The sequence below is a fragment of the Mustelus asterias genome, chromosome 4, assembly GCF_964213995.1.
Source record: "Mustelus asterias chromosome 4, sMusAst1.hap1.1, whole genome shotgun sequence".
In the NCBI taxonomy this organism is placed as follows: Eukaryota; Metazoa; Chordata; class Chondrichthyes; order Carcharhiniformes; family Triakidae; genus Mustelus; species Mustelus asterias.
Window position 1 is genome coordinate 67615141 of NC_135804.1, and position 24512 is coordinate 67639652.

At 42.9% G+C, this 24512-nt stretch overlaps 1 pseudogene; it reads left to right on the forward strand.

Annotated features, from left to right (window-relative positions):
* Nucleotides 1–2193: 2193 nt before the first annotated feature.
* LOC144493197 (U2 spliceosomal RNA) lies at nucleotides 2194–2347 on the forward strand (annotated as a pseudogene).
* The last annotated feature ends 22165 nt before the right edge of the window (nucleotides 2348–24512 follow it).

The following is a 24512-nucleotide window of genomic DNA, read 5'->3' on the forward strand; positions in this document are numbered from 1 at the left end:
GAAATCGCTGGGCCTCTGACGCAAATCTTTGTCTCATCACTGGACACAGGTGAGGTCCCAGAGGATTGGAGGATAGCTAATGTGGTCCCGTTATTTAAGAAGGGGAGGAAGGATAACCCGGGTAATTATAGGTCGGTGAGCTTGACGTCCGTGGTGGGGAAGTTGTTGGAAAAGATTCATAGAGATAGGATGTATGCGCATTTAGAAAGGAATAAACTCATTAACAATAGTCAGCATGGTTTTGTGAGAGGGAGGTCATGCCTCACTAACCTGGTGGAGTTTTTTGAAGAACTGACCAGAATGGTTGACGAGGGAAGGGCCGTGGATGTCGTTTATATGGACTTTAGTAAAGCGTTTGACAAAGTCCCTCTTGGTAGGCTGGTGCAAAAGGTTGGATCTCATGGGATAAAGGGGGAGGTGGCTAGATGGGTGGAGAACTGGCTTGGTCACAGAAGACAGAGGGTGGTAGTGGAAGGGTCTTTTCCCGGCTGGAGGCCTGTGACTAGTGGTGTTCCGCAGGGCTCTGTATTGGGACCTCTGCTGTTTGTGATTTATATAAACGGTCTGGAAGAAGGTGTAACTGGGGTGATCAGTAAGTTTGCGGACGACACAAAATTGGCAGGACTTGCAGATAGTGAGGAGCATTGTCAGAGGCTACAGAAGGATATAGATAGGCTGGAAATTTGGGCAAAGAAATGGCAGATGGAATTCAATCCTGATAAATGCGAAGTGATGCATTTTGGTAGAAATAATGTAGGGAGGAGCTATACGATAAATGGCAGAACCATAAAGGGTGTAGATACGCAGAGGGACCTGGGTGTGCAAGTCCACAGATCTTTGAAGGTGACGTCACAGGTGGAGAAGGTGGTGAAGAAGGCATATGGCATACTTGTCTTTATAAGACGGGGCATAGAGTATAAAAGTTGGGGTCTGATGTTGCAGTTGTATAGAACGTTGGTTCGGCCGCATTTGGAATACTGCGCCCAGTTCTGGTCGCCACACTACCAGAAGGACGTGGAGGCTTTGGAGAGAGTACAGAGGAGGTTTATCAGGATGTTGCCTGGTATGGAGGGGCTTAGTTATGAGGAGAGATTGGGTAAACTGGGGTTGTTCTCCCTGGAAAGACGGAGGATGAGGGGAGACTTAATAGAGGTGTATAAAATTATGAAAGGCATAGATAGGGTGAACGGTGGGAAGCTTTTCCGCAGGTCGGTGGTGACGTTCACAAGGGGTCACAGGTTCAAGGTGAAGGGGGGGAGGTTTAACACAGATATCAGAAGGACATATTTTACACAGAGGGTGGGGGGGGCCTGGAATGCGCTGCCAGGCAAGATGGTGGAGGCAGACACACTGGGAACGTTTAAGACTTATCTAGATAGCCATATGAACGGAGTGGGAATGGAGGGATACAAAAGAATGGTCTAGTTTGGACCAGGGAGCGGCACGGGCTTGGAGGGCCGAAGGGCCTGTTCCTATGCTGTATTGTTCTTTGTTCTTTGTTAAATCCATTCTAATATTTTTCCAACAACTGAAGTGAAGTTTCCTGCAATATTCCCTCTGCTCTAAACAAGGATGCCAAATTGGCAGTTTTCTAATCCTTTGGCACATTTCCAGAATCCAAGGATCTTAGAATCTTAGATGTTTGTAAAATGACTACTAATACATCCATGATTTCTGTAGCTACCGGCTTTAAGATCCTGGCATGTAAGCTATCTGTTCAGGGGTCGCTGTCAGCCTTTAAGCTCATTAGTTTGCTTAAAACTAATTCGCTAGTGATGGTGACTCTATATATTTCCTCCCCTGTATTTATTTTATTCTTTCTGGAATGCTTGTAGTATCCTCCACAATCAACACCAAGCAAAATATTTATTTAACTCCTCAGCCTTTCTCCTCCCTGATTACTTTTTTAGTCCATCTTTGCTGCATTCTGAATCTATAACATTCTTCTGGCCTACCATTAAGCTTTGCCATCTTATATTTTTCTGTTTGCAATTTAATACCATCCTTAACTTCCTTAGTTATCCATATTAGGTTCTTCCTCCCTTAAGTGTCTTTCCTCCTCATTGGGATGACATTTGACAAGTTATCTTTGTAAATGTCTGTCAAAGCTCATCTATTGTCTTACCTAGTAATCTATATGACCAGTCTGCTTTGGCAAATTCTATCGAGCTACCTTCGTAATTCCTCTTTCTTATCGCTTCTCGGCCTTTTGGCTAAGATCAAGTGTAGTATCCGGCATCGCTTCTCGGCCTTTTGGCTAAGATCAAGTGTAGTATGGATCGCCTGCACTTGGTTGAGGTCATTAGGTTACGCTGAGGCTTCATATGTTTCATATGAAGCAATTTTTAAAAGCGGCATCTCGGCCTTTTGGCTAAGATGCAAATGAGCTCAAGTCTTGGAGGAGGATCCTCCCCCTTCTCCAATCAGCTTGACTCATGTAGATCAGGCCCAGGACAGGGTGGTTTTGGTCTCCCGTCCTGTCTTGTCAGCCTGGATCTGAAATGTCTCAACTTGTTGAGACTCTGAATTGGATTTGATTTGATTGAATTGGAAAAGTATAAAAAAAGTTCAACACTGATATTTTAGTCCCAATTTCCTCACACTCAAGCTGAAAACTAAATTATACTGCGATCACCTAAACATTCCTTAACTTTGAGATAATTTATTAAACCCACCTCATTACATACACAATATCAGATCCAAGATAGCCTGATCTCAAGTTGGTTCCATAACATTTTGCTCCAAGAAATCATCCCGCATGCACTCCATAAATTCATTATCTTGGCTACCATCTCCAGTTTGATTAGCCCAATCTATATGAAAATTGATTAATACAGTGCTCTTTTTAGATGTACTTGTTCTTCTCTGAAACACTTTCATGCAGTGAGGTTACTTTTCAGGGCCTATACAATCCTTCTACCATTCCCTTCCTCTGGTATTTGACACTTCTACCCAAATCAACTCCACATATGAATTTAGATTGTCCCTCAGAACTGTACGCATTTACTGTCATAGTAGCAGAGCTACACCACCACCTTTTCTTTTCCACCTGTCCTTCCCAAAAGTCAATGATTTTCGATAAGATGTCTCATCAAAGTTTACTGGGCAAAATAACAGCTCATGGTGTAGGGGTAACATATTAGCATGTATAGGAGATTGGTTTGCTAACAAAAAACAGAGTAGAAATAAATGGACCATTTACACATTTGTAAACTGTAACTCGTAGACTGCCACAGGGATCGGTCCTGAAACCTCAATTATTTACAATCTACATCAATGACTTGAATGAATAAACCAAATATATAAGTAGTTCAGGTGCTGGTTGCATGGATATAGCAGCAGAAAGTGGGTTGTCAAGAGCACAAAAAAGTCTACGAAAGGATTTAGACAAATTTTGAGAGTGAGTTAAATTGGCAGTTGGAGTATCATGTTACACAATATAAATTGTCCACTTTTGGATTGAAGAATAAAAAAACATATTATTTGAATGTAGAGAGTGCAGAATCTAATGGTACAGATGGACCTGGGTCTGCTGCTACATTAATCACAAAATCTTGGTGCTGCAGCAAGTGATTAGGCAGACAATTAAATGTTGATGTTTATTGTAAGGTTAATTAAGTATAAAGGAGGGAATTGTTGCTGCACAGGGCTCTACAGACTGGAAATGATATGCTCAGTTTCGATCTAATTTAAGAAAGGAAATAATTGCAATCGAAGAATTTCATAGAAGGTTCGATTGACTGATTCCTGGGGTGAAATGGTTCTCTTATGAGAAAAGATGGAGCAGGTTGGGCAATTATCTACTGGAGCTCAAAAGAATGAGATGGGATATTATTGAAGCATGTAAGAGTCCGAGGGGACTTGACAGGGTAGATCGTGAGAAGGTGTTTTCTCCCCTCTGGGTAGTCTAGAACTAGGGGAATCATTTGATAAAATTGGTGTTTTTGATTTAAGACATGAGATGTCGAGACTTTTGGTAGAGTAAAATTGAGAGGCTGAATGGCCTTTTCCTGTTGTTAATTATTGTGTGTCCTTATACCATGGATCTTTTTAGTCATGCTCCAATTCTCCATTACCAAGTGACATTATTTATCAGATTATCTTTGTCTTTTTTCTCCCAGTTAGTTAAGGACTTTTTATTCTACCAAGTCTTCCTGATTTTCTCATGTATCTATGTTGAATTGTGAGGGGGATGGGGGGAATAGAGTTCTGTCTCATTTACTGCACAATGTGTTTCTTTCTTCACTTCTTTCCAGAGACATCAGCTCAGCTACTTGAAATGTGCACAATTAGTGTTTGCCTGATGACAATGAAATTAAAAAATGTGGAACATTGACCCATCATTTGCACTGATGTTACATACAAGGGCCACCATAATGATTGAATTCCAAAGGTTTGATATTCAACATATGGAGCTTAGGAATACACCATCCGTGTGAACATATGGATGGGGAGTGCAAGATTTCTCTGCCTATGACTTTTTTAAATCTCTTCTTGCTATCTTTTTCTTGTGTTCTTCCAGTGTTGGGTCACTGTCTGTGTGGAGTTTGCACATTCTCCCCGTGTCTGCGTGGGTTTCCTCTGGGTGCTCCAGTTTCCTCCCACGGTCCAAAGATGTGCGGGTTAGGTTGATTGGCCATGCTAAATTGCCCCTTAGTGTCCCAGGATGCATAGGTTAGAAGGATCAGTGGAGTAATTATGTGGGGTTATGGGGATAGGGCCGAGGTGGGACTGTTGTTGGTGCAGGCTCGATGGGCTAAATGACCTCCCTCTGCACTGTCGGGTTTCTATGATTCCTGATTCCCCCTACTCTGATTCCTTAGGTTCCCATTCCCCCAGCCATATAGTTTAAACCCATTCCAGGCACTCTAGCAAGTACCCTCACAAGGACATCAGTCCTGGTCCTGCCCAGGTGTAACTCATCCGGTTTGTACAGATCACACCTCCCCCGGAACTGTTCCCAATGCCCCAGGAATCTGAAATCCTCCCCCTTACACCATCTTTTCAGCCACGTATCATTTTGTATGTCCTGCTGTTTCTACCCTGACTAGCATGTGGCACAGGTAGTAATGCAGTTTTTTTGTCCTTATCTGAGGAAAGATGTCCTTGCTAAAGAGAGAGTACAGCAAAGGTTAAACAGACTAATTCCTCGAATGGCAGGTCTGTCATATGAGGAGAGACTAAGTCGGTTTGGATTATATTCACTGGAGTTTAGAAGAGTGAGAGGGGATCTTAAAGAAACTTTTAAAAGTCTAACAGGGTTAGACAGGGTAGATTCAGAAAGAATGTTCCAAATGGTGGGAGATTCCAGAACTAGGGGTCATAGTTTGAGGACTGAGGAGAAATTTCTTCATCCAGATGGCGATGAATGTGTGGAATTAATTATCACAGAAAGTGGTTGAAGCCAAAACATTGTCTGATTTCAGGAACAAATCAGATATAGCTCTTGGGGCTAAAGGGATCAAGGCATATGGAGGGGAGGAAGGGGGATCAGGATATTGAATTTGATGATCAGCCATGATCAAAATGGAGGTGGAGCAGGCTTGAAGGGCCAAATGGCCTATTCCTGCTTTTAGTTTCTATGTAATCTTGCGATCACTATCTTTTGAGATCTTACTTTTCAGCTTGCTTCCTCGCTCTTTATCTTCAGCTTTTAGGACCTCATCCCTTTTTTACCGATGTCATTTGTACCAATGTGTATCACGACCACTTGCTGTTCACCCTCCCCTTCAGAATGTCCTGCAACCACTCTGAGACACCAGGGAGGCAACATGCCACCCTGGAGTCTCGCTTGTGACCATAGGAACACCTATCTATCCCTTTTACAATTCTGGTACCTGTCTTTGTTTGCTCTCAATCCTCGGCTGCTTAGAATTGATTTATTTTCCTGACCTTACAGAAACAAAAAAGCTTATAACCTAAGGGTTTACAATCCAATGCCTGGCATTTCTGCAATATTCTTAAAGAATCTATTTCTTGCAGTTTGTACTTTGGGTGGATGTCCCTCCCCACTATGTGCTCTCAATGAGAGACTCCATACCATGGGGTAAGTTTTTGCAGGCATTTTCCCACTATTTCACAGTAACATAGATGTAAAATGCATGGAAACCTGATAACTTCGCTGCATTCCTGCTTCACAGTTTCACCGAATTTGAAGCTCTTTTTCACCAGTCACATTGGAGAAGTCACAGTGCACTCTAAAAATTCACCACAATGATCTGAAATATGCTGGTTTTCATCATATTGCAGTTTGAATGGTTATTTCTAGGAAGTATGTGTAGTATTTCTCACATGCTCTCTAGATTTAGATGTAATGATTGATCCATACTAAGCAATGGACCAAAGACTGAGCTCTATGGATCCCCACTGGTACCAATCCTTCCAGTCCTGTGGACATTTGCACTTTGCTTTCAGCCATTCAATCAACTTGGGATACAATTTGGCACTTTCCTTTGGATCACGTAAGCTCTAATTTACTTTGCTCAAATCTAAATTGACTACATCAATGCTTCACGCTCATCGATCCTCCTTCTGACCTCAATCAAAAGAGCAAGCACACAAAAAAGGGAGAAAACAGAGTTAATGTTTCAGATTTGTGATCGAACACCTGTGTTCTTCGCTCTGTACAGATGCTACCTAAACTGCTGAACTTTTCACTATTTTCTGTTTTTATTTCGGATTTACGGCAATATTCAGCTTTTGTATTCATTGGTTCTGGTTGAGAAATATATCTCCCTCCCCCTTGTGCTCACCTGGCCAATTACTGCACACACGACCAATTAGCACAAAAGCGGAAGCTGCCCATGTTTATCTTTACTTACCCGATTAGTGTGTATGCATTATGTTGGCTCTGTAGTGTGTTGTTTACAACTTTCTTTGGGGCTAACGTCTCCCCAGACTGTCCGAGATGGAGCAGCGGAAGCAAATCATTCGGTGTCCTCAACTTCAGCTGTCAAATGAAAACAGTGAAATCCAGATGTGAGGAAGGGCGGAGGTCATGGATGGTCAGGAAATCCAACAGTCCTTTTCCAACCAGAACTGTTCAGGTACTTGTGTCTGTCCTTAGTAATAGAAATTGACAACCTGAAACGGCCATTCCAAATAACAGGCCCAGCTGATCTTTCAGTATTACTTTGGGAATTAATTAGGAGTCTATGATGAATCATAGGATCCTTGCAATGCAGAAAGAGGCCATTCAGCCCATTGAGACGGCACTGACAACAATCCCTGCAACCCCACATATTTACTCTAGTTCCCCTTGATACTAAGGTGCAATTTAGCATGGCCAATCAACCTAATCTTTGAACTGTGGGAGGAAACTGGAGCACCTGGAGCAAATCCACGCAGACACTGGGAGAATGTGCAAGCTCCACACAGTCACCAAAGGTCGGAATTGAACCTGTGTCTCTGGCGCTGCAAGGCAGTAATGCTTGCCACTGTGCAGCCCCATCAGGAAACAAAAGCAATGATAACATCGCTTTTAGTTCCTGGTCTCACAGGCTCCTACAAAAATGTAAGAAGGAACCGGAAATCAGGATTAACAAGAAAACAGGATGAAAGAATTGAGTATTTCATGACAACTATCAAAGTGATGATGCACAGGGGTTGGCCATCTCTATCTGAAATTCACATCTATTATTCGATGAGGTGATTATGATCCACATGGTCAGTTATTGGAATGGGAGAAGAAGCAGTTTTTACTGAAATATATGTGATCAGGGAGTTGCATCTGGTATTGAAATATCCAATAACTAAGATAGAAGAATGGATGCTCTCCTCTTTCACAGGCTATCGAACCAAATGAATTGGTAGCCCCTTCATTACTCAGCGGAACCGCTGTTAGAGATGAAGTTCCAGCATTTTGACCCAGTGACAGTGAAGGAACGACAATATATTTCTAAGTCAGGATGGTGTCTGACTTGAACTGGAGCTTCCAGGTGTTGAGGTATTGGTGTTCCCGTGTGATAAGAAAGCTTACATTTCAAAACTGTCGTAAAACATTTTTTTTCCCAGGAGGCCAAATTTGTTGGAATTCATGGTTTCAAAGCTTGTGTATTTTGTGAAAAGTTTCCGTTTTGGTTCCAGTTATGATTTAAGGTAACTAGTTGGGAAAGTGTACCTTCAGGTTTCTCAGAAAACAAACTCAGCAGAAACAAAAATGGAAAGTTCAGGTTTATGGAGAAACTGACATTCGTTAAAATCAGATGTATAGAAAAAGACAAAAGCCAGTCGATCTCATATCCAAGTGGTGCCAGAAAAGTAGGGTGAAGAAGGCAGAAGCTATATCCAAGAGCTGGAAACAGGCAAATACATTTACTGATCTTGATTTACAAAATGAACACTTGTGTGCTGAACTGAGGATGATCTGAAGACAAATGTCAGTTTGATGAAGACTATGTCTGTGGAATTCAGATTGTTTTGGTGCTACTTTTGGCTGAGGATCAAGTTGGAAGGGGTCACCAATAGTTCTTAGCAATACTCTGCTCACTGATGCCCAGTTTGGATTTCACCAGAGTAACTCAGTTCGGTGACCTCATTATAAAATGTTTTTCAAACAAAGACAAAAGAGCCAAACTTCACAGGTGGGGTAATATGACTGTCCTTGAAATCAATGCAGCATTTGATGGAGTATGGCATCAAAGAGCACTAGCGAAACTGGAGTCAATAGGAATCGGGGGGAAAACTGTCCGCTGGTTGGAGTCATACCTGCCACAAAGGAACTTGGTTGTGGTTATTGGAGGTGAATCATCTCCGCTCCAAGATATCACTGCAGGAGTTCCTCAGGGTAGTGTCCTCAGCTCAACCATCTTCAGCTGCTTCATCAATATCCTTCCTTCTATCACAAGGTCAGAAGTAGGGATATTTGCACAATCTCCAGCACCATTCATGACTCCTCAGATGCTGAAGCAGCCCATGTCCAAATACAGCAAGACCTGGACAATATACAGGCTTTGGATACAATAGCAATTAACATTCGCACTGCACAGCTGCTCAGCAATGATGGCCTCCAACAAGGGAGAATGTAACATTACATTCAATTAAATTACTGAGATAAAAGCAAAGTACTGTGGATGTTGGAATCTGAAACCACAACAGAAAATGGTTGAAAATCTCAGAAGGTCTGACAGCATCTGTGGAGAGAGAATAGACCCAATGTTTTGAGTCTGGATGACACTTTGTCAGAGCTGATGAAGGGTCAGCCAGACTCAACATTGGCTGTATTCGCTCTCCACAGGTACTGTCAGACCTGCTGAGATTTTTCCAGCATTTTCAATTAAATCACCATTGCTTAATCTCCCCTATCAACATCATGGGGGTTACTGTTGACGAGAAATTGAACTGAACTAGTCATATGAATAGTGTGGTCGTGAGAGCAGGTCAGAGGCTAGGAATCCTGAGGTGAATAACTCACCTCCTGACTCCCCAAATCCTGTCCAGCATCAACATGGCAAGAGTCAGGTGTGTGATGGAATACTCTCCACTTGCCTGGCTGAGTGCAACTCCAACAATACTCAAGCTCAGCACCATCCAAGGCAAAGCACTCACTTGCTTGGCACCCTATCCACCATCTTCAATATCCACCCCCTCTACCAATGATGAATGGTGGTAGCCGTATGTACCCTCTACATGATGCACCTCAGGCACTCACCAAGGCTACTAATAAAGCATGATCCGAACTCACAAATGCTACATTCTAGAATGATGAGCAGCAAACACGTGGTAGCACTGCCACCTGGATGTTCACCTCTAAGCAACTCGCCATCCTGATTTGAAAACATGTCACTGTTTCTACATTGTCATTGATTCAAAAGCCTGGATCTCTCTCCCTAACAGCACTGTGCGCATACCTACCCTCACGTACTGCAGTGGTTCAAGAAGGCGGCAATTGAGAGTGGGCTGGTCAGTGATGCCCACATCTATCACCCCAAATAAACTCTCTGACCTATGTTCATGGCCATTTCCACGTGGGCTTGCTATTGTCATGTAAATTTTATAATTAGGGCAAACTCTGATAATTTACTTACACCACTTTTTACCTGCATCCTCCTTGCATTCCTTTCTAGGTCCACCCCTTGAAATAGCTCTCCTCAAATAACTCACCACTACACTTTCTAATTTAGAATTATACAACCTAAGGCTATGATTCATATCAGTGACTGGTTTTCAAAATCACACCCTCTCCACCCCAGTTCCTACTTTTACTGCCACTATAACCATTAAACTCACTCTCTAATCATTTCCTCTGATCTATATGAAGTAGATTTTAATGTGTTGCTGAAAAATAGTTTAATCATTCTCCACTAGACTTGACTGGACCACATTAAACATTACTATGGCTAAAACTGATGACAATTCAATATTATCTAGGAAGGCAAATTTTTTACCAGCCTTTTCATCTCCACCCCAAACTGTGCTCACAATCCCCTTATCCTATCTCCGCTCAGCCCAGTCCCCAATGATAATCCCGAGGAGTTTGAGGAATTCTTTTCTGCAACGATCCATCTGTTCAACTACTTCCATTGTTTCTCTGAACTCAATGAGCCAACTGAAATTTACCTTTCACCTAATCCATCAATCCACATCTTTCTTTCTCGCTTCACATTCTCTCCTGCATTGATCTCATCAATGTAATCCAGTCCTTGCTCTCTGGATTAGATTCCAATTTCCTGACCAGCTAAGTTTGATCCTAGTTGATATTATTAATATCAATGATATGTCTTCTCCTTCCAAACTGCTGTCATCGGAACTTGACTGAAAAAATCCTTCACAACCCAATCCTGAAAATAACCCTTTCCTTTCAAAGTCTCTTGGATATGTCAGCCTCTCCGAGCTGCGTGCCCATCTTCCTCAAATTGAATCCCTCCATTTAGCTTTCCACCAATTCCAGGACATCAAAACCACAAATGTCACCCTAGTTGACTCTGGCAAAGTTGAAATATCCCCCCTGGTTCAGTTGGATGTGGCTGTTGGCAAAACCTGCTCCTCATCACCATCACTCAGCTCGGTGGGATTGCATTCACCTGATTCAATTTTTATCTATCCAATTGCAGTTAGTGATCAGCTGTAATAGGTTATTTTCCCACTCCTACCTACACCATTCATTTTTGTACTCTCCACCTCCCTCCTATTTCTCACAATTGCACTGCCTCTCCAAGGTTGTCATCTGAGAATACTTCATTTCCACATGGATGTTCTCCCAACACGTCTTTCGACTCCTTCTGTTATCTCTAAAGTCAAACTGCTTATCCAGTCCCATTAATGGAAGGCAAGAAAGTTCTTCCAGCTAGATTTTGGGAATCATAGAATCCCTGCAGTGCAGAAGGAGGCCATTCGGTCATTCGAGTCTGCACCTACCACAATCTCACCAAGGCCCTATTCCCATATCCCCTTATATTTACCCTGCTAATCCCCCTGACACTACGGTTAACTTAGCACTGCCAATCAATCTAACCAGCACATCTTTGGACTGTGGGAAGAAACTGGAACACCTGGAGAGAATGTACAAACTCCATACAGACAGTGACCCAAAGCTGGAATTGAACCTGGGTCCCTGGCATTGTGAGGCAGCAGTGCTAACCACTGTGCCACCATGCCGCCAGGCATAGACTATTCCATTTGGTCTCCATCACAAACTCCTTTTCATAGCTACTGGGCACATCCCTCTTGCTTGGTTAGGTTTGAGACTAAATCAAATGATTCTCAATCTCAGTATTACTTTTGATCCTGAGATAAGCATCCAAAGACATATCCGCACCACCAGAAAGACTGCCGGTTCTGTTCTCTGCAACTTTTCCACACTTCGGCATATCTTGCATAGATCCCTTGCTAATGTCTTCATTAAGGCTCCTGAGCTGCACCAGTGCAGATAGAGGTGATTCAAAAATCTCTTGCCCACGTCCTAATAAGCACTAAATTCTGCTTAACCTGCTCTCCTGTGCTTACATTTACTCCCATTTATGGAATGCCTCGATATTTCTAGATCCTACATTGGTCCCAGGAATCTCTCTCGATGCAGCCTGTTTTAGCATTAGGTACCCTCATGTCTCTGAAATCTGCCAATTCTGGGTTCTTGGGTATCTCCGATTTTAATAGTTCCGCTAAAGTCAGTCCTACATTCAGCTGCCCAGGTGCTAAGCCCCAGAACCGCCTGCCTAAGTTCTCTGCTCGTTGCAACCTGCCTACTCGAAAATGACCCATATGTTCCAACAATTCTCCCTGTTAGCTAACTAATCCTCCATCCAGACTAATATGATAACCCGACACCATGAGCTCTTATTTGGTGTAGTAACCTTTGATGTAACACGTTGTTGAATGCTTTTGAAAATACAAATATAAAACATTTATTGCTTCCCCTTTATCCAGGCTTCTTTGAACCTTTGATGCAGTTTGAGCAAATGCAGAGCAGCAAAGAATTGAATGCAAGCTTGGAGTTTGGTAAGTTCTGGAGTTTAAAGTGCTAATCTTGTTCTTAAATTTTGCTCTTAAAATCTATCGAGTCTGTAATTAGCAGGAACCAGAATGAACTCTGTAAGCATTCTAAGTTTTTACTTTCTAGCAGTTTAGACAGGACAAATTCACTGTCAGCTGTGGGAGCTGAGCAGTTAATTAGCTAACAAGTTTAATTTGGTTCCTGTCATCCCTGCAGTGAGTTCCAGTTTAGTTTTCTATAAATCCAGAGTATTTAATGCAGCCTACGCAAATGGAGTACAGCTTGGTGCTTGGTAAGTAGGGGAGTTCAGTGGAGAAGGAAGGAGGTGTTTGTTTCCCTTCACTTTTTCTACCTTTCACACCCTTTCAGATTGCTTCTTACTCTACTACAGAGAAAGGAGCCAATTGTTTGGTGAGAATCTGGGTAAGTGGGTAAATTTACTCTATCCCCAAGTTTTAAAACAGTACACAATTTGATGGTGAAGTTAATAAAATGTGTGAAAAGCACCATAAATAAATACATAGAACATAATGGCGGCACTGTAGCACAGTGGTTAGCACTGCTGCTTCACAGCTCCAGGGACCTGGGTTCGATTCCTGGCTTGGGTCACTGTCTGTGTGGAGTTTGCACATTCTCCTCGTGTCTGCATGGGTTTCCTCCAGGTGCTCCGGTTTCCTCCCACAGTCCAAAGATGTGCGGGTTAGGTTGATTGACCAAGCTAAAATTGCCCTTAGTGTCCTGGGATGCATAGGTTAGAGGGATTGGTGGGTAAATATGTAGGGATATGGGGTTAGGGCCTGGGTGGGATTGTGGTCGGTGCAGACTCGATGGGCCGAATGGCCTCTTTCTGTGCTGTAGGGATTCTAAGATTCTAATTTCATTAAGTAATTAATTAACACACATTAAGGATGGCAGGGTAAGTGATGTGTCAGTACTGCAGCATGTAGCAGCTCATGGATAACAATGTGATCCAGGAAAATAAACTCATTTACAGGAAGTGTTTGTGGCTTGAGGAACTTTGGCTCAGAATCATTGAGTCACTGTGAGGCAGCAGTGCCAGTGTGTGGTTCATGCACATGTGGTCATCCGGATTGCAAGCTGTGTCTATGAATTCTCTCATGCTGTAGGCCAACAGGGCTGAGCTCCCCATTCATACTTTTAGTTTAAAGCCTCCGATAACTTCATTCTTCCATTCTTTGGTTTGGCAGGATTATTCTGATTAACAGAATCAAAGTCCATTAATGATTGGGAAAGACAAGTCACTGGAGGATGTGTAGATGTCAGTTTAAACAAAGGCTCAGCTCCTAAGTCTGAGTCTTTTCCTCTTTAGTGCATGTAACTGATGCTTTTCTTCTCTTTATTCTTTCATGCGCCATGTGCACCATTGACAAGCGGAGTATTTGTTAGCCATCCTTAACCCTCGTGGCTTGCTAGGTCATTTCAGAGGGCAGTTAAGAATAAACCACATTGTTGTAACTCTAGAGTCACATGTAGGCCAGTCAAGGCAAAGCTGGCAGAATTGCCTTTGAACCCATTTCAGAGGGCAGTTGCTGTAGGTTTGGAGTCACACGTAGGCCAGACCAGGAAAGGGCAGCAGATTTTATTCCGTCAGCATTTTGACAGAAATTGATGACGTGGTCACCGTTATTGATATTCCAGATTTTATTCATTGAACTTAAATTAGCCCAGCTGCCGTGGTGGGTTTCGACCCCATATGCTCATTGGATTGTAACTCAGTGACATTGCCACTACACTTCTGTCTCCCCACAAGCACTGAGCTCTCAGTTAATAACACAATAAGCACATCGACAGGCCAAATAGTGTAAGGCCCCCGTGTGTCTCCTCTTTTCTGTACTGTGGGAAACCTAACATGTGAGCTTATGATATTGAGTAATTTAAATGACTTGATGCTTTCGCATCTGGCTTTGCTTAACATTGGGCCAATATTCAGCATAGAAGCAATAGATGTGCGGGTTAGGTTGATTGGCCAGGTTAAAAAAAATTGCCCCTGGGATGCGTAGGTTAGAGGGATTAGTGGGTAAAATATGTGGGGGTAGGGCCTGGGTGGGATTGTGGTCGGTGCAGACTCGATGGGCCGAATGGCCTCCTTCTGCACTGTAGGGTTTCTATGATTTCTATGATTAGAGACCGGAAATGTATTACATAATAAGGTGCATTTTCAACTTGTACGGGTGCTGTTGAATATGGACTTGAATCTATCAGGAGATACTCACAGTCAACCAATAAAATGACAGGGAAACTATTAACAGAATTAATTGTTAGTGAAAAATAGAAAATGGGAACCATGAAATGGGGAAGATTGTAATGTCGGAGGAATTGGGGTTAACTTGCCAAGTAATTGAGGTTTGACAAAATGCATAGGGAAAGAGTAACGGCAAGCTTTGCAGTAATATACAAATGTATGTGGTGGGATAATGAAAAATCCATTAAAATAATTATTGGTAGGTCAGAATCAAGAATGGTTGATAAAATCAAGAAGCAACAGAATACATTATTAACTACGAAATAATTGGTAGGAGAGTTGAAGAAGACCAATGTAAAAACAATGAATAGATGGAACTAACTGGTCAAGACCTTATGAGACGTGTCATTTCTACACTGTAGGGGACACTTGTGATGAAGGTGGTACAACAGGGACTGGACGAAATATACTGTATTTGAAAGCATATGTTTATTTTTTTATTCATTCGTGGGACATTGGCATCACTGGCTGGCCAGCATTTATTGTAAGAGTTTTAACACCAGATTAAAGTCCAACAGGTTTATTTGGTAGCAAATGCCATTAGCTTTCGGAACACTGCTCCTTCGTCAGATCGTCAGCAGGGCTCCGAAAGCTAATGGCATTTGCTGCCAAATAAATCTGTTGGACTTTAACCTGGTGTTGTTAAAACTCTTACTGTGGATACCCCAGTCCAACGCCGGCATCTCCACATCAGCATTTATTGTCCATCTCTAGTTGCCTTTGGAGGACAGTTGAGAATCAACCACAGTGCTGCACCCTGAAAGAGACTCTTTCGCTCTGTAGGTAAGCTATGATGTGGCAGCATCTCACTCCAGCCTGTGGGTTCACAATTGATGAGGAATCATTCAATTGTCAGGTAACGTTAAGGCATTAGAGAGATTAATGGACTCAACTGACTGCAAACAAAGGGAAAATATTGTGTTACCGCCGCACCTGCTCTTTCCTACGTCTGTTACATCAACCAGAATCCCGAAACCGGAACAATTCTGCATGTTTCTAAACTGCAATAATCAAAATGGGCCACTATTATAGAATTATGGGCGAGTTGCATTATTTCAGCTGAGATTTGTGACAGCACAGACGAGAGCACGAATAATTCTGATCGTTGTCTAAGACTGTTCAGGAGTAGATGTGAAATACAAAAATGCAAGTTAATTTAAAATGATAGCAAGACATTGAGGGAAACGAAGTATTTTGCACGGAAAGAAGGGCATAAAACTCTTTACTCACATCTGATCTACAAAGGAAAATTATAGATACCTAAAATGGAGACGGGCATGGCATGGCATGGCAGAAAGAGAGCGAACCAGCGAGAGTGTTAAAGTTCAGGCGAGCGACACGCTACAACTAATGTTCTCAGACTTGGCTGAGGTTGCTGAACTGAGCAGAACAGTCGCGTATCCTTAATGTGAATAAACCTGTGCAATATTGAAATTTACTCAGAATTAGGCAGCGGTAACCACATAATGCAAATACAGTAAATTGACCACGCTGCTTCATTTGTAATGGAAATATGCAGGTTTTAACTTTACGTTTGATAGGCGGTGCAATGTTACAATGTGTGATAAATTATTGGCCCGTATCCGCTCCACTCAAAGTTTTTTTTACTGTTGAAAAGAATAACTTTAAGTTTGAATGAATAATAAAATATAAGGATAGTACAATATAAAACATTGCAAAAGAATAACGAATGACTGCATTCACAATCTTTCTTCAAATGAACAATCGCATCTTTAATAAGCTGGCTGATGAGTAACAGTCTGAGATTGATGCGGGTAATAATGTGTGAAAAAATATCAGAACTCGAGCTGGTCGGAATTAACCATTCGATGTGAATATATTTTATATATATACACACACACACACATATCCTTTCATGGGATGTGCACATTGCTGGCAAGGGCAGCATTTGTTGAACATCCTGGGAACCAATGGCTCCCAGTTCAAAGGGGCGCTAAGATTTAGTGCTGTGGGTCTGGAGTCACATGTAAATCAGACCAGGTAAGGATGGCAGTTTTCCTTCCCTAAAGGACGTTAGGGAACCAACTGGGTTTCATTGTCACTATTACTGAGAAAAGTATGATGTTGCAGATTATTAATTAACAAATTTTAAATCACACCAACTGCTATGATGAGTTTTGAACCCATGTACCCAGAATGTTAGCCTGGCCCTCGCATTTCTAGCCCAGTGACCTGAGGATGAAGCCGTATGCAATAACACCCAGCTCTCAAAGACTCAAAGAGGAAGTGTGAGATAGGGTTGTGAGAGAGAGCTTATTGTTTAGTTTGCGATGTGTGGAAGATGTTTATGTGATTCGCAGTGATTGAGAAATGTGTGTTTGTGACAGTGTGAGTGAACTTTATATGTATAAATTATCGCTGGGTGACAGAGAGCGCTGTGAATGGTAGCGATGCGATTATTAGATTAGGAGTTCATTGTTGGGTAAAACACTGAATAAGTAACACTGGGTAACTGAGTGTGAGATTCATGTGCGATAAAAACTGAGTGAAAAATGTATGTGAGAAAACGTGTTATGAAGTAAATGTTATTTATTAGTCACAAATAAGGCTTTCATTAACACTGCAATGAAGTTACTGTGAAATTCCCCAGCCGCCACAATCCGGTGCCTGTTTGGGTCAAGCACCTAACCAGCACATCTTCCGGAATGTGGGAGGAAACCGAGCACCCGGAGGAAATCCACTCAGGCACGGAGAGAATGTACAAACTCCACACAGACAGTGACCCAAGCTAGAAATCGAACCCAGGTTCCTAGCGCCTTGAAGCAGCAGGGCTAACCACTGTGCTACTGTGCCGCCCCTGTTCGTTTGTAAGACGATAATGAGAAATAGATCTGTGCTCGAAAAACACTGAATGAATGACGGTTGTGCAAGTCTTTGAGAGCTGGGTGTCTGAGGCAGAGTCACAAAGTGAGGGATGAGTGATTGAGGTGACAATGAATGCGGGAGGATCTGTGTGGAAAACAGTGACATGTTGGCTTTCTGGATATAACTGATTCTTCTTACTGTGAACACGTGATGGAAAAGAAAGTAAAGAATGAATATTCAGTCAATGCCTCAAGTAACAATCCATCCAGACATGTCACAAAAATGGATTCTACCTTTGTGTTTCCCGCCAGTTTTTCCTATGATCCCACGGAAATTTTCGAAGTTAATGATGAAGATCTTACCAATAAAGAAAGACGGATTTGAAATGATCCACGATGAAGATAGTCCCCAACAGGATCACCATTAACCCCAACAGGAAACGGCACATGTTAATCATTTGGAAGTGGTCAGTTGAGCCTGGTGGACAGCAACAGAAGGGATGGTGAAAGAAATTCAATGAGAAAAAGGAGAGAAACAAATAAAGACAGAATGTGGCATAGTGTATATTTGAGAGAGGGAGTGGAAGTTATAAGCAGATGGAATAGAGTGTGAGAGAGAGCAACAGAGCGTGACGATTGTGTTAGAATCAGGACTGTCTCTTTAAGAGAAACAGTTAACGTTGGAGTCCATATGGCCCGCCACAGATGCTGTCAGGTCTGCTGAGTTTTTCCAGCATTTTCTGTTTTTATTTCAGATCTCCAGAATCCACAGTTTTTGCTTTATTTTTGTCTGGGATCTAATCTCATAGTGGTTCATGTAAATGTTAAGCTTCCGAGAGTCTTGCAGAGTGACCATAGGGAAGAGAGATCTGGCAGTCACTGGCTGCTTGGCAGAAGTTGTGGGACAGAAGGGAGGACAACGAGATTGAGGAAAGGAGGAGTGAGGATACAAAGGAGCTAAATGGATAAATGATAATTTCTGAATTCAAGACGTGAAGGTGGATTGCTGGAATTTGGAAAGGAGCGGGGAGGTGAATAGGTGAGTGAAAAAATGGGCAGATGCTGTCACTAGAGATATACAGGTGAGGAGGCAATCCTCACTGCTTTCCCCAGATTGGAGAGGAGGAGGAAGATGAGATCAACATTCTCTGTGCCAAGGTTTTTTCTGGGATCTGAGCCTACTTTTATCCTTTTACTGTTTAATTTGTTAATGCATCATATCCAAATTGTTGTTTTTTAAATAAACTTAACAAACCATTTTTTGGAAGGACTAATACAAATGGGAAATATACAGTAAATGGCAGAACCCTTAAGAGTATTGATAGGCGGAGGGATCTGGGTGTACAGGTACACAGGTCACTGAAAGTGGCAGCGCAGGTAGAGAAGGTAGTCAAGAAGGCATAAGGCATGCTTGCCTTCATCGGCCCGGACATTGAGTTTAAAAATTGGCAAGTCATGTTGCAGCTTTATGGAACCTTAGTGAGGCCGCACTTGGAATATAGCGTTCAATTCTGGTCGTTGCCAGAAAGATGTGGTGGCTTTGGAGAGGGTACAGAAAAGATTTACAAGGATGTTGCCTGGCATGGAGGGCATTAGCTATGAGGAGAGGTTGGGCAAACTTGGTTTGTTCTCACTGGAACGACGGAGGTTGAGGGGAGACCTGATAGAAGTCTACAAGATTATGAGAGGCATGGACAGAGTGGATAGTCAGAAGCTTTTTCCTAGGGTGGAAGAGTTAATTACTAGGGCGCATAGGTTTAAGGTGCGAGGGGCAAGGTTTGAAGCAGATGTACAAGCCAGGGTTTTTACACAGAGGGTGGTGGATGCCTGGAACTCGCTGCCGGGGGAGGTAGTGGAACCAGATACGATAGTGATTTTTAAGGGCATCTTGACAAATACATGAATAGGATGGGAATAGAGGTATATGGTCCCCGGAAGGGTGGGGTTTTTTAGTTAAGTCGGGTAGCATTGTCGGTACAGGCTTGGAGGGCCGAAGAGCCTGTTCTTGTGCTGTATTGTTCTTTGTTCTAATGATCCGCTAAACCCGGTATATATCGAGTGATTCGGATGCAAACCAGCCGACACTGGCTGTCGTTCTTCGACAGGGATCCAAGCGGATCTTCATGGTGGAAAGGCAGAGGAGTTCATGGGCACTGAATCTAACATTCATTGCAGTGCAAAGTGGGAAGTAGCGGATTGAACGCCTATTATTTTAAAACTAAGGATCAGTGGTGAATACGATAACCTGTATATGAAAAATATGCAATTTAGCACTGAAAATCCGATACACTTTCTTTGACCCCGAACCGTGTAGCTGTCATTGGCGGCGACATCAAGAGAGGCATGATATATCTGACAGGTATACCCGTTTTCCAGAGGGCTGAGGGAGCTTGAAGCCTGACATAATCCCTCCTCATTCCATATTACTGTGATACACATCCCAGGTGGAATTTTGAAGTCATTCTTATACCAGGTGATGTTAACTTCCTCTGGAAAGAAGCCAGCTTTTGCACAGAAGAGTGTGTGTTGAAGGGGATGGGCGGATAATCTTCACAGGTGTTGGCGGCACTGGAAATGGAGAGAAAGCCAATGCTGATTTCGCTAATTGTGCCTTGCGTTTGAGATGGGAAAGAACAGGCGGCCGAAAGGCTGCTGCGCTTTATCAACTTTCGAAGAATTTTATCACAATATTAATATTCATATTGAACCCCTGGGTGCCTTACAATAATAAATTCCGACATTTCTATCGTTCTTTTCTTCATGGAAAGCCATTGACTTTAAATCCCTCCAACTGTGATAAACTAAAATTCTATGTACATAGATCCCAGATAGACGGTAGGGTCTTTTTAATCCATCGTTTTCTGTGTCTCCAAGTGTTCACTTTGAATTAGCTCGCGTTTCGTAATCACTTTCATGTCGCTTGACAGTGAGACAATAACATTTCGTAAAATGAGCGATCATTTAATATCACAGTCCATGGATTTTTCCGATAGAGTTTAACACCGTTCACCAACTTGACAGGCGAGAACGAATCAACCGCCTGATATATAGTTTTCAGCGTTTCTCAAGAAATAAATATCGGGCGAGATGTAAACCCCACTGTCAATTGTCAAAATCAAATCCAACTAAATGTTTCTGCTCCAGTCTGAGAGTTGTTGTCAAGGTCAAATCAGAATGAAGCTAACAGCACTGTTGGTGAACCTACACTGCAGCGGCAGAAGAACACGGCTCACCACCACCTTCTCAAGGACTCGGAGAGACAAACCCCACATCTGGTGATCGAATGATAAATAACAAGTTACCCTGTGCTGGAGTTCATCCACTTGGCTTTTTTCCCGAGATAATGATCACACTCTAAAACTCAACATCCACGTATATTATTCAAACACTTACCTTGTATTCGGGTACAGAGTGTAATCAAATGGAGGGACAAAATCATATCAACAAAATCAGCTAACAACTCTGATGGACGAGGCATTTGTCAAGTATCGCCCTTCTAGAGGTTCTACTGACCGATTATATCACCGCTAATTACACCTACTCGATCCAGAGTCTATGGTTGATTTATGTGTCTTCTCCTGATTTCAGGAGAATTACAGGGCACGCCAGATATAAACCAGGATGTACAGTTTCCATCAGCAGTTTCACACCAGCACAGACGTAATAACTATCAATTATCTCCTTTACTTTCCTTTAACTTTTTCTTCGTCTTTACTATTTATGAACTTGTAATTTAGTGAATGACCTTTAACCCCACTCCACTCGTTGGAAATTACGTTTGTATTTGAAATCAATTCATTATCCATAGGATCTCCTAGATCACAGTTGAATTTGGAATCAAAGAACAAAAGAACAAAGAACAGTACAGCACAGGAAACAGGCCCTTCGGCCCTCCAAGCCTGCGCCGCTACTCGGTCCAACTAGACCATTCGTTTGTATCCCTCCATTCCCAGGCTGCTCATGTGACTATCCAGGTAAGTCTTAAACGATGTCAGCGTGCCTGCCTCCACCACCCTACTTGGCAGCGCATTCCAGGCCCCCACCACCCTCTGTGTAAAAAACGTCCCTCTGATGTCTAAGTTATACTTTGCCCCTCTCACCTTGAGCCTGTGACCTCTCGTGATCGTCACCTCCGACCTGGGAAAAAGCTTCCCACTGTTCACCCTATCTATACCCTTCATAATCTTGTATACCTCTATTAGATCTCCCCTCATTCTCCATCTTTCCAAGGAGAACAACCCCAGTCCACCCAATCTTTCCTCATAGCTAAGACCCTCCATACCAGGCAACATCCTGGTAAACCTTCTCTGCACTCTCTCTAATGCCTCCACGTCCTTCTGGTAGTGCGGCGACCAGAACTGGACGCAGTACTCCAAATGTGGCCTAACCAGCGTTCTATACAGCTGCATCATCAGACTCCAGCTTTTATACTCTATACTCCGCCCTATAAAGGCAAGCATACCATATACCTTCTTCACCACCTTCCCCACCTGTGTTGCCACCTTCAAGGATTTGTGGACTTGCACACCTAGGTCCCTCTGTGTTTCTATACTCCTGATGACTCTGTCATTTATTGTATAACTCCTCCCTACATTATTTCTTCCAAAATGCATCACTTCGCATTTATCCGGATTAAACTCCATCTGCCACCTCTCCGCCCAATTTTCCAGCCTATCTATATCCTGCTGTATTGCCCGACAATGCTCTTCGCTATCCGCAAGTCCAGCCATCTTTGTGTCATCCGCAAACTTGCTGATTACACCAGTTACACCTTCTTCCAAATCATTTATATATATCACAAATAGCAGAGGTCCCAGTACAGAGCCCTGCGGAACACCACTGGTCACAGACCTCCAGCCGGAAAAAGACCCTTCGACCACTACCCTCTGTCTCCTATGGCCAAGCCAGTTCTCCACCCATCTAGCCACTTCTCCTTGTATCCCATGAGCCTTAACCTTCTTAACCAACCTGCCATGTGGGACTTTGTCAAATGCCTTACTGAAATCCATATTGACGACATCCACGGCTCTTCCTTCATCAACCGTTTTTGTCACTTCCTCAAAAAACTCCACCAAATTTGTAAGGCACGACCTCCCTCTTACAAAACCATGCTGTCTGTCGCTAATGAGATTGTTCCGTTCTAAATGCACATACATCCTGTCTCTAAGAATCCTCTCCAACAACTTCCCTACCACGGACGTCAAGCTCACCGGCCTATAATTTCCTGGGTTATCCCTGCTACCCTTCTTAAACAATGGCACCACATTCGCTATCCTCCAATCCTCAGGGACCTCACCCGTGTCCAAAGAAGCGACAAAGATTTCCGTCAGAGGCCCAGCAATTTCATCTCTCGTCTCCCTGAGCAGTCGAGGATAGATGCCATCAGGCCCTGGGGCTTTGTCAGTTTTAATGTTCCCTAAAAAACCTAACACTTCCTCTCTTGTAATGGAGATTTTCTCTAACGGGTCAACACCTCCCTCCGAGACACTCTCGGTTAACACGCCCCTCTCCTTCGTGAATACCGATGCAAAGTATTCATTTAGGATCTCCCCTATTCCCTTGGGTTCGAAGCATAATTCCCCTCCTTTGTCCCTGAGAGGTCCGATTTTCTCCCTGACAACTCTTTTGTTCCTAACGTATGAATAGAATGCCTTAGGATTCTCCTTAATCCTGCCTGCCAAGAACATCTCGTGACCTCTTTTTGCCCTTCTAACTCCCCGTTTGAGTTCTTTCCTACTCTCTCTGTATTCCTCCAGAGCTCCATCTGTTTTCAGTTGCCTGGACTTAACGTACACCTCCCTTTTCATTTTAATCAGATCCTCAATTTCCCTGGTTATCCACGGCTCTTGAATCCTACCTTTCCTATCTTTCCTTTTTACAGGCACATGCCTATCCTGCAGCCTTATCAATAGTTCCTTAAAAGACTCCCACATGGACTTACTCTCGAATATCCTCTCCCAATCAACATCCACCAATTCCTGCCTAATCCGGCTATAGTTAGCCTTCCCCCAATTTAGCACCCTGCCCGTAGGACAGCACTCATCCTTGTCCATTACTATCCTAAAGTTAACAGAGTTGTGGTCACTATTTGCCACATGTTCCCCTACCAAAACTTTGACGACCTGACCGGGCTCATTTCCCAGAACTAGGTCCAGTATAGCCCCCTCTCTAGTCGGGCTATCTACATACTGTTCCAAAGAACCTTCCAGTACACATTTTACAAATTCCTCCCCGTCTGGACCCCCAGCTCTAAGCACTTTCCAGTCTGTGCCAGGGAAATTAAAGTCCCCCACTACAACAACCCTATTTTTTCTGCACCTATCCAGAGTCTCCTGACGTATCCTTTCCTCCACTTCCCGTGGGCTGTTGGGTGGTCTGTAGTACACCCCCAGCATGGTGACTGCACCCTTCCTGTTTCTGAGTTCCACCCACAGCGACTCAGTACATGACCCCTCCAAGTTGTCTACCCTCTGCACCGCGGTAATATGCTCCTTAACTAATATCGCTACTCCCCCACCTTTTTTAGCCCCTCCTCTGTCTCGCCTAAAACACTTATACCCCGGAATATTCAGCTGCCAGTCCTGTCCTTCTTTTAACCAAGAGGAGAAGAGGAAAGTATTATATTATCGAAATTACAATCATTGGCTTTCATTACCGTAACTAATAGTTTGACCTCAATCATCTCCAAACCCTACAATATCACTCACACTGTTAAATTCACAAGTAGAACCCTGGCGGTGATACTCCGGACATTCCTTGCTTGCCGTTTGCACGGTTTCCCCAGCTCAACACACGGACAATTACCCAGATCTTGGTTAGGATATGTAAACTGATCTACCACTAACATTACTTTAACAGGGAATACTTAAGCGGAGTTTAAATTTTCATTATCCAGAAATGTCCCCAACCACATAATAGATTCCATTTTTTTGTATTAACAGTATCAATAACAATTCCAAATAACATTTAAACAACAGCCATTTTTAACTAAAAA